General features: G+C 35.6%; 1 long non-coding RNA gene across 1 annotated transcript; it reads right to left on the bottom strand.

Moving 5' to 3' along the window:
* Positions 1–1,007: 1,007 nt before the first annotated feature.
* On the bottom strand, positions 1,008–5,464 carry LOC135623307 (uncharacterized). The gene is made up of 3 exons (XR_010491336.1): positions 5,309–5,464; positions 5,120–5,174; positions 1,008–1,377 (listed from the first exon to the last, which is right to left on the bottom strand). It is a non-coding gene; the product is annotated as an uncharacterized LOC135623307 (long non-coding RNA).
* Positions 5,465–9,605: the final 4,141 nt, after the last annotated feature.

Here is a 9,605-nt window from a genome sequence, read left to right as displayed (position 1 = left end):
GAAGCTTAAATGTTAAAAGGCATTACGTAAATGCATAAAAAATTTAAAAAAAAATTAAAGAAACTAGATAAATTTTAAACTATTCACAAATTGAATAACCTTGAAAAATATAAAAAAATTCTCTAAAAAAAAAAAAACTCATACATGTCCGTCTAGGTGCCATTTAATAAGATATTAAAAATTTCATGAGATTCTAACCACTCCTTATATCAGTTATATTATTTTTTAAATGACCCTACAAAAAGTTGGTTTTTGGACCAATTTTATTCATTTACACTTTTTTGAATACTATAATTTTTTTAATTTTTTTAATTTTATCAAAATATGATGCTTAATTGAAATATTTTTTGATATCTGAGAATCTAAATAGGTATGATACGTATTCTGAAAATTTGGTCCAAAAGATCAATGCCCTGAGCTACTAACACTTTTTAAATCAAAGAAAGAAAAAATTAGTGTTATATTTTATATATTTTATTATTATTATTAATATAAATTAATATATTAGTAAATTATTTAATATAATTTATTTTGAACTGATCGAAGTTTTAGGTTAGTTGAACCAATTCAATTATATGTATTGATTTATCAAAAATGTGGAGAGAGAAGATACGATGTTTAAGAGAAAAAGATAAAAAATGAGAGCGCTGTGCAAAACTTTGTCAAAACCAAGAGATTTGTCTTTTGAAAAATTTGTCCATTAAAATTTATATTCAAAAAATTTGCGCTAAATTATTATTGCATTATGATTTGTGGATTTGTTAATTAAAAGATTGAATCCAGAATGTAATGTACTGTATATTTTTCCTTTGTGGTGTATCTATGCAGCTAATTCACATCACTTGCAGGCTGCTTCGTTGTTTCACAAAACTTCAAACAGGAATAGTTGTGAATAGCTGCATGATTCTTGGAATAATGGTAAACATAACAGCTATTGACAAATTGACTTGCTAATCAGTCAACTTCAGTGATTCTTGGAATAAAATTGTCAGACATTCTTCATCTCATGGCTGATAAATTTTTCATCCATCCCAATAAAAAAGCTCTCTGTTACAAAATCATTAACTACAAGCTAATAGTAATTATTCAGACCCATGAATCATGCTGTTGAAACAAATACTGCATGGGTATCATCACAGTCCATAACCTTCTATGGATTTGCATGGGTGGAAGCCCCGTACATTGGACCAACAATAATAAACTAATCTAAACTAATTTTAGTCATACAAAGACTTGGCAGAATGAATCCTCAGCATCTTACTTTTGTTCCTCGATTGTTTTCCCTCTCCCTTCTCACTGTTGGCAATAGCTTTGGCTATAAGTTTGAGCTTCCGGATGTTCTTGGATCTCTTTACTGGTATTGCTTTCTTGATCTTTCTGTTTCCAGCATGAATAGACAAAACAGTAGTCACAAATGAAATTAATTTTGTTGGTAGAAACTTGAATCTTAAAGCAACTAAAAGCTAGGAGCATTTTCTGTAGAATGTAAAAGATCATGAACAAAACAGCAAGGACGGTATTCCTTTTAACTATACATTTCATGGAAGGGAAAAAAGAGAGAAATATCTACATCAATGTACCATCAACAGTATAACCAAAAAAAAAAACAAAACAAAAACCATCCCTCAACTGGTGATCTAGAAAGTATGTATAGCTACTTGAACTCCTTTTGTAACTAGAAGAGGATATGATTACTTTGTTCATCTCAGCGTATCTTTAGCTCCTGTTTTTTATCAATGCAACAACATATTGTACTACTAGTTTCCTGTAAGCACTTCAACTCCACAGTTGGCAATGTAGGGAAGAGACTCGCAGCAGGGCATTCTGCTTCCTATGTTTCATCAATATTTTTTTCAGTTTTTATTTTATAAGTTTTATGTTGAGGAAGACTACTAATAACAACAAAAAACAAACCTTGCTTCTCCTATTTATATTTGGATAAATTATGGAACTTCCCAAATCAGCCTCAGTTTCCAAATTTTGAAGCTACTTCAAAGAAAAGAACCAAATATTATCATTTGCCAACTGGTAGTTGACAATAAACAGATAGACAACTCAACGTATAGATTTAATTTTAAATTTAATTTTTAATCTAATTTGAAAAACAGAATAACAAAGAAGAAAAATAAAATGAAAACAAATAATTGGTTTGCCCTCTTAAGCCCCATCAACCACCAAAGCTAGGTACTACCATACAAGGACAACAACTAAGTTTCATCTATAAAGAAAGTAGAAAATGTTAGCTTCTGCTTAAAGCAGTGTATCAAGAATCATTTGACCCTATATCTACTATGGAGCCTTTTGAACCAAATTTTTTCACCCAAAAGATACAAATGGCTGGTCTCGCCCTAGAAAGCATTCTTATTTTCCAAGACAGTTCCTACTTCTAACAAATGGCGGGTCTCGCCCTAGAAAGCGTTCTTATTTTCCAAGACCGTTCCTACCTCTAACGGTAAAATTTTGGCAATCAAAGATGATCATTTTCTTCATGTATATAATCACAGAGAACTATTCCAAAGAATCTATTAATGTAGAAGAACAAGTTCAATCTAGTTTTCCTCTTTGCTTTTTAGAAAATATGGTGACCAAAATTTTGCTTTGCCACCTAAATGTGTCCCATTTTATTAGCTATTGACTGGGAATATATAAAGCCATTTTTTTCCTATAGCTAATATTAATGTACTACCCTATTTCTTTTGTATGATGGAAGTATCAATATATTTTTTTCCGTTCATATACACAAACGGAATCCAAACAAGTGAAGTGATGGAGTGCCTGAGAGCTCGCCTAGGTGCCCAAGCGAGGTGGGGCGAGGCCCGAGCGTCCAATAGGTGGGCTGGGCAAGCAAGTTCAACCAAGTGCGGCCTAGGCACTCACCTGGGCCCAAGTGCTGGGTGGGCCAAGCACCTGCCTGATTCAACTTAGGCTGAGTCAAGCTCGAGTCCAACCAATTGGGTTCTCTAATTCAATTGAACCAGATAGACTCACTCTCAACCCCACAAACCCAACCCCACCACATGTCCGTGCCGTAAATGCAGCAATGACAAAACAGGCTCTCTTTCTCCCAACAACAATGGTGTTTCCTTGATGAATGACGACAGTGTCTTCGGTGTTTCCTCTAGCAACGACATTTTTCTTAATGAGGGATGGTTGTTGCGTCTTCCTCCATCAGTGACCGATGGTAACAACTCTCTTTCTCCTCCTCTTCCTCCTTCACGATTGCACATTCCATTCTCCTCCCTCACTCGTTCATCGCAGACCCCCTTCGCTGATCCCGACTCCCTCTTCCCCTTCATCTTCCACCTTTCGTCGTAGCTTCCCCCCTTCCCCCACACCATCCTCCCCCTCCTCTTCCCTCCTCCCTCTTCCCCCTTTCGTCATGGATCCCTCCCTTCCCTAACACCATCCTCCCCTTCCATCCCTATTCCCCTCCATCTTCCCCCTTTCATCGTAGCTTCCCCCCTTCCCCAACACCATCTTCCCCCTCCTCTTCCCTCCTCCCTCTTCCCCCTTTCATCATAGCTCCCTCCTTTCCCTGACACCATCCTCCCCCTCCATCCCTCTTCCCCTCCATCTTCCCCATTTCGTCATAGCTTCCCCCCTTCCCCGACACCATCCTCCACCTCCCTTCTCTTCCCTCCTCCTACTTCCCTCTTTCATCACAGCTCCCTCCCTTCCCCGACACCATCGTCCCCCTCTTTCATCACAGCTCCCTCCTACTTCCCTCTTTCATCACAGCTCCCTCCCTTCCCCGACACCGGTTCGTTGTAGCTCCTCCCCCTACAGGACCACAACCCCCCTCCCCCTCTTGGACCACAACTCCTCCTTCCCTCCTCCATTGCAGCCATCGCCCGCGCGCATCCCCCCTCCTCTCTCTCTCTTCCTAGAATGCTCTTTTGAATAATGTTAATTTTGATGTTAATCTTCTTTTTTTTTGTTATTTTATTATTATGTTTGGACAATTTAGCACTTTAATATTTTGTAGATAGTTAAATGAATCTAAATTGATAGTGATAATTTGAATATGAAATTATATGGAACTTATATTTTGTCATAATTTTATTTTAATGATTGAATTTCTTCTTAATTATATTTTTTATCATGGAACCTTGGTACCTTTTAACGCCTAGCACCTTTGACAACATTGATCCAAGCAATGCTGCAGTTTTGGTAATTGCACAATTATGAGGATTATACTATCATAGTTTCTACATATAACGTGTGACAACACTTCAAGATTATTTTTTTTCACTTGTGATGTCTGGAAGGAAGGTTTCAGAAAACAGAAAACCAAGTAATCAGATTCCATTTTCCATATCATAAACTGATACCAATAAAATATGCATATGACGTTTTATGCACCAATCAGAAACTAAATATGTGAGAAATTATACATTTGGTTTAAATTTCTCATTGTAAATATCTTTACACAATATTGGCCAGATAAACCTAAAATTTGAAACAGACACTAAAAGTATAAGTCGACATGGTCAAGCAAAAGACAAGGTACTTGACTAAGACTTCTCCACATAATGTTCCCATTTGTTCCTTTTGCCTTGCCATATGACGTACTTGATTGTCTTCAAATCTGACTCACGCATGCGCTTCCCTCAAAACTGGTCTTCAGTGGGTTGTACTAATTAGGCATTGCATTACTATCACTTTTGCAGAAGATCTTATATCACTTCAGCCAGTAGCTAACTACAGCTGAATAGAATGAAAGATGTACTAAATCCAGTTTATGCTCAACAGTGTCAAAAAATAACGTGTGTAACAATGAATCAGAATGACCACGAATAGAAACTGAAAGAATAACAAAAATTAACCATTTAAAGTTGTTGACAAAATTTATCTTAGATAACAATGACACCTCTCATACACTTCAATTTCTGTGAGCCATTTTCATTTTGTTTGCTCCCTTTACTTCTCTATGTAGTATTCATAAATAATATCTTAAGCTGCTTTACTAATACACTGTTCAAAAGTGAAAAAAAACATGAAACTGGCGCAATTTCATCCCCAAGCACACCATAGGATCATACCTTATACGAACATCCATATTTGATCAATTGAAACAACACGAAAACAAGTTTCTTTAAGTCAGGTGATCAAAGCTAACCTATTGATGGCACCAAGAGCTGGATTTGACGGGTTTCCATCCGACGTATCCATCACTGTAATCATCGAGAGAGAGAGAGAGAGAGAGAGAGAGAGGTAAGTTTAAACAAATCTCAGGATTGGAGCGTAACCAATACTCAACTGAAAGAAGAATAACGATCACGCGAACAGTGACGTTGAGGAACATCACCTACGGCCTCCGTGGAGGCATCTATCGGCACGGCGCCGTCCTTCTTCGGGTTACTCTTGTTCTTCGTTTTGTTGTTCCGGTTCTTCGCCATGACCGTAAAGATCGGCTTCTAGGGTTTCGCTCTCCGCGCAACGCCAACTCGAAGACCGGCGAAGGAAGTATGGCACTAATAGGAAAGCCCATGAGGCCCAAAATATAATAACGGATGTGTTTTCTGAAACAAACAAAAAACCAAAACGTGAAAACATTTCCGTTGTTTCTGAAAAATAAGCAATCAAATTCAGTAGTAGAGAAACACTTGGAATTTCCAGTTCAAACCAATATAAGTTTGAAATCCGCTTAGATAGGTTAAAACCTTTTGTGATCAACTTCTAATCTCAAATTTATTTACCGATAATTTGAAATCTTATCTGACAAATTGTTTGCTTAGTGCCACTATAAAACACTCATTTGGTAACCTCATTTCACAATTTTTTTTAAAAAAGAAAAAAATAAAATTTATATGAAAGAAACATATGTTGTTTCTTTTTTAACTATCAAATCCATATTGCTTATTACTTCGACTTTTGATAATCGTTTTTAAATCATATGACCAACAAAAAGAATTAGATAGATTTTTATTAAAAATAAATAAATTTATTTAATTTTTCATTAATTTTATCTTCTGTCTCCTCATAAGTTGGCATGGTGTTTTAGATTATATTATATATAGTTTTTATTTATTTCGTTGGGAGAGAGAATATCTCGAAATGAAAAGAGATGTTTTAGATATTAACAATCGAAGAATATATTACAAAGTCAAAACACCAGATTAACGCCATTCGATACTCCAATTCGGTCCTCTATCGATTAACTTCTTATATCAAATTTATTTATCGATAATATCATTTTACACTCTAATTTGATCATGCGTCAATCACCTTCTTATCTCAAATTTATTTATTCGATAATTTAATATCTTATTTGATAAATTGTTTATCAAATAAAAGGAGTATATGTAGTTTCCTTTAGAGCTAAATCTATATTGGTTATTACTATCCTTTTGATAATTGGTTTTAAATCATATGATTGACAAAGAGAATTAGATAGAAGTTTATTAAAAAAATTATTCAATTTTTCATTAAATTTAGCTTCCGTCTGATCTTGTGTGTTTCGACATGGGTTTTAGATTATATTATATATAGCTCTATTTATTTTGTTAGGTAGGAGAAAGAAGATCTTAAAATCAAAATAGAATTTTTATATATTAACAACCAAAAAATAATCAAAAAGTTAAAATATAATATTAATATCATTTGACACTTCTTTTTTTTAACACTTAATTTGTATGGGGTTTGGATTCGATTGATCCGTAGATCGAGTACCACCTTTAGAATGAAATTTTAGCATAGGAAGAGATATCACTAGAAAATAAATATAAAACTAAAATAAAATATTCTCTATTGGTTATAAAGTCGAAGTAACTAAGCAATGGAACAAAAACGGGATAAAAGACTTAAAAGAGTGAGTTGTCTTTGGATAGCATTTTGGTGCTCTGAACAAGTTACCAATTTCGAGCCTCTCCTTCTCTCTTATTGCTTGAACCTCCTCTTAAGGTTCAAACAGCTGGCAGCAGGGTTTTAGAAATTCTTATAATAGCCAGATAAAGTTACGATGAGCGACTTCAGCTGTTACAACTTGAGGAATAGCTCGTGAGCAAAACTCGAGAAAAATCTCTATAGTAAGGTGTAAGGTAAGTTAGTTATAGATTTTTGTCGCTTAAGAAAAATATTTTTTGCTTATTATTATTATTTGATATTTTATCATTTTATATTGCTTGTTGCATAAATATATTATGATGTATATATATCTGTGCAATGGGAATCAGACCGTGATGATATTATGATAATGAGACTGATTCGCTTTTAAACACAGATCATAAATAATCTCGGTCATAGGTTACACGAGAGGGACATCGAGATAACTGGATAGATTGATGTACTGTATACCCGTCTATATGATGGATGCAATTAGTCTCATAGCTTCTCGTGCGGGGACACTAGAGATACAATGGAGGTACTCATTGGAGAATGAATTCATTGATTGATCCGCTCACATAATGTTAAATGGTTGATGATACCTCATTACCAAACAGCGATTCCGTCATCCCAGTGGTGTATATGGTTCTTAGACTTGAGATACCAAAGATGTCTAGTATGAGTACTCCACTATTTGATACCAGACTTATAGTTCTGGAGGTTCCAAATCTAGCATAATCGGTCATCGAGAGTGATAGCCAACCTTACGTGGGCTATTGAGTATTAATAGAGGATCATCCACTCTCGGTGTCATAAGAGGAATATCCTATATATTCTTGCTTAGACAAATCCCTGGCTAGAGTCATTCAGATTGAGAGAGAAATAGTTCTTTGGGAGAATTCGATTAGAGTTAGACTCGAGTAGAAACTATATGGGCATGATAATACCATGCCTAGTATACGGTCTTTGGGGTATTAGATGGATGAGGGACTATAGATATACGGTAATTGAGGACAGATAAGTCGAAAGGATTGGATTCCCCTGTATCGTCTAGGGACTTCGGCATAGTGGCCTAGTACATCCGCAATCGATAAGTCAAGTGAATTATTATGGAGATAATAATTCATTGAGCTAGAAGGAGTTCTGATAGGTATGACTCACAATCAGATCAATATTAGGCCTAGAGGGTCACACATATATAGCAGGCGTTACGACGAGTAGAGGGTCGGATATGAGATATCTGCCGGACACCCTATCTTATTGGATATCCAATAAGCCTCTAAATTATTGGATCTTGTGGATGAGATCAAATAAGAGCCAATGAGAGATTATTGGATAGAGATCAATTAATCTAAGAGGCTTTGGTAATTGGATGGAGATCCAATACCCAATAAGGCATGATCCATTAGGGTTAAGTTGACAGAGGGGCCTCTATAAATAGGAGGGAACCAAAGGTTGATAGGTTAGAGCTTCTCTTGGTTGTCATCTCCTATTCTCCTCTCTCATTCTCCTCCTTAGATGGCAGGCTTAGAGATTTGAGAAGTATCGTTGAACCCTACTTTATGGATCACCGCTAGAGAGGAGGACGCTTGACCTCATTCATCCTCTCCTACAGATCTGTAGGGATTCAGGGATATATGATCTCCCTAGGTAACACAACTATCTCACATGTATTTAAAGTTTTGTGGATTTTGCACACCAATCTTCATACGATAATGAATATATCTTTAGGAAATACGGAGATTTTATTTTTTGTTCTTCCACTACGCATATGATGTTGTCCTTAGATTTTCCTATAATGTGGTAATAGATAGAAAGAAGTGCTACAAAACTTGCAAACCCCTTCCTTCCTCTCTTTTTAACTTAGGGTATGTTAGGATCGAGTCGGCACTAAGAGGCGAATAAACACGTTGATTTTGAAAATCTCATTCGATAAATTTGTTTCGACAAAGTGAGTTTAACTTGAAAGCGTATGTAAGAGTATAGCAAATAAGGCAGTTTGTAATTAAAATGAAAGGCTTAGAGTAAATGTAAACCAGATTTTTATAGTGGTTCGGTCATTGTAATCTACATCCACTCCCGATTCCTCTTCCGTCGAGGCCACCAACATTCACTAGCGGTCTTCCTTCAATAAGCGAAGACAAATCACCTTCTTACAATACTATTCTCCTTTTGCAAGCTCAAGAGAAGACCTTTACACCCCCACTATCTCCTCTCTTCAACTTTACTAACACTTGGAGTTTGAGATGAGTTCTCATAAGATTACAATAGTTTTCTTTTTTGCTCTCAATTCTTGTGTGTTAACCAGGGATGAGAGGGGTATTTATAAGCCTCAAGTGGATTCAAACTTGAAGCCTAAAAGTGTCTCATCACTAGTTTTCGGGGTACTAGTGGTACCACCGCCTACAACACTGACATTGGGTGATACCATCGTCCAATATGGCTGTACCACCGCCTGACAATCTTAGAGACTTAGTCTGGGTGGTACTATAACATCCCCCATTAAAAAAAGAAAAATAGTAAATGCTTGTTTGTAAATATGAGGATTATTTAATATATTTTTTAAAATAATATTATATTAAAGTTTATGGCTAAGGACCTAAGAGTAAATATTAAAATTTTGATATGATTTATAGAATATTCAGAATTGAGTAAATAAAAATAAAATAAAATAAAATGGAGGACATGTGTCATTAACAAGGATGAGCCACTTGCATTTATTCTAAAGTTGGGACACCTAAACCCCCATGCATGCTTGCCACCTTACTATTTTAGCATGA

This window comes from Musa acuminata, chromosome BXJ2-9, assembly GCF_036884655.1.
Source record: "Musa acuminata AAA Group cultivar baxijiao chromosome BXJ2-9, Cavendish_Baxijiao_AAA, whole genome shotgun sequence".
Taxonomy (NCBI): Eukaryota; Viridiplantae; Streptophyta; class Magnoliopsida; order Zingiberales; family Musaceae; genus Musa; species Musa acuminata.
This window is presented reverse-complemented; position numbering and strand designations above follow the sequence as displayed.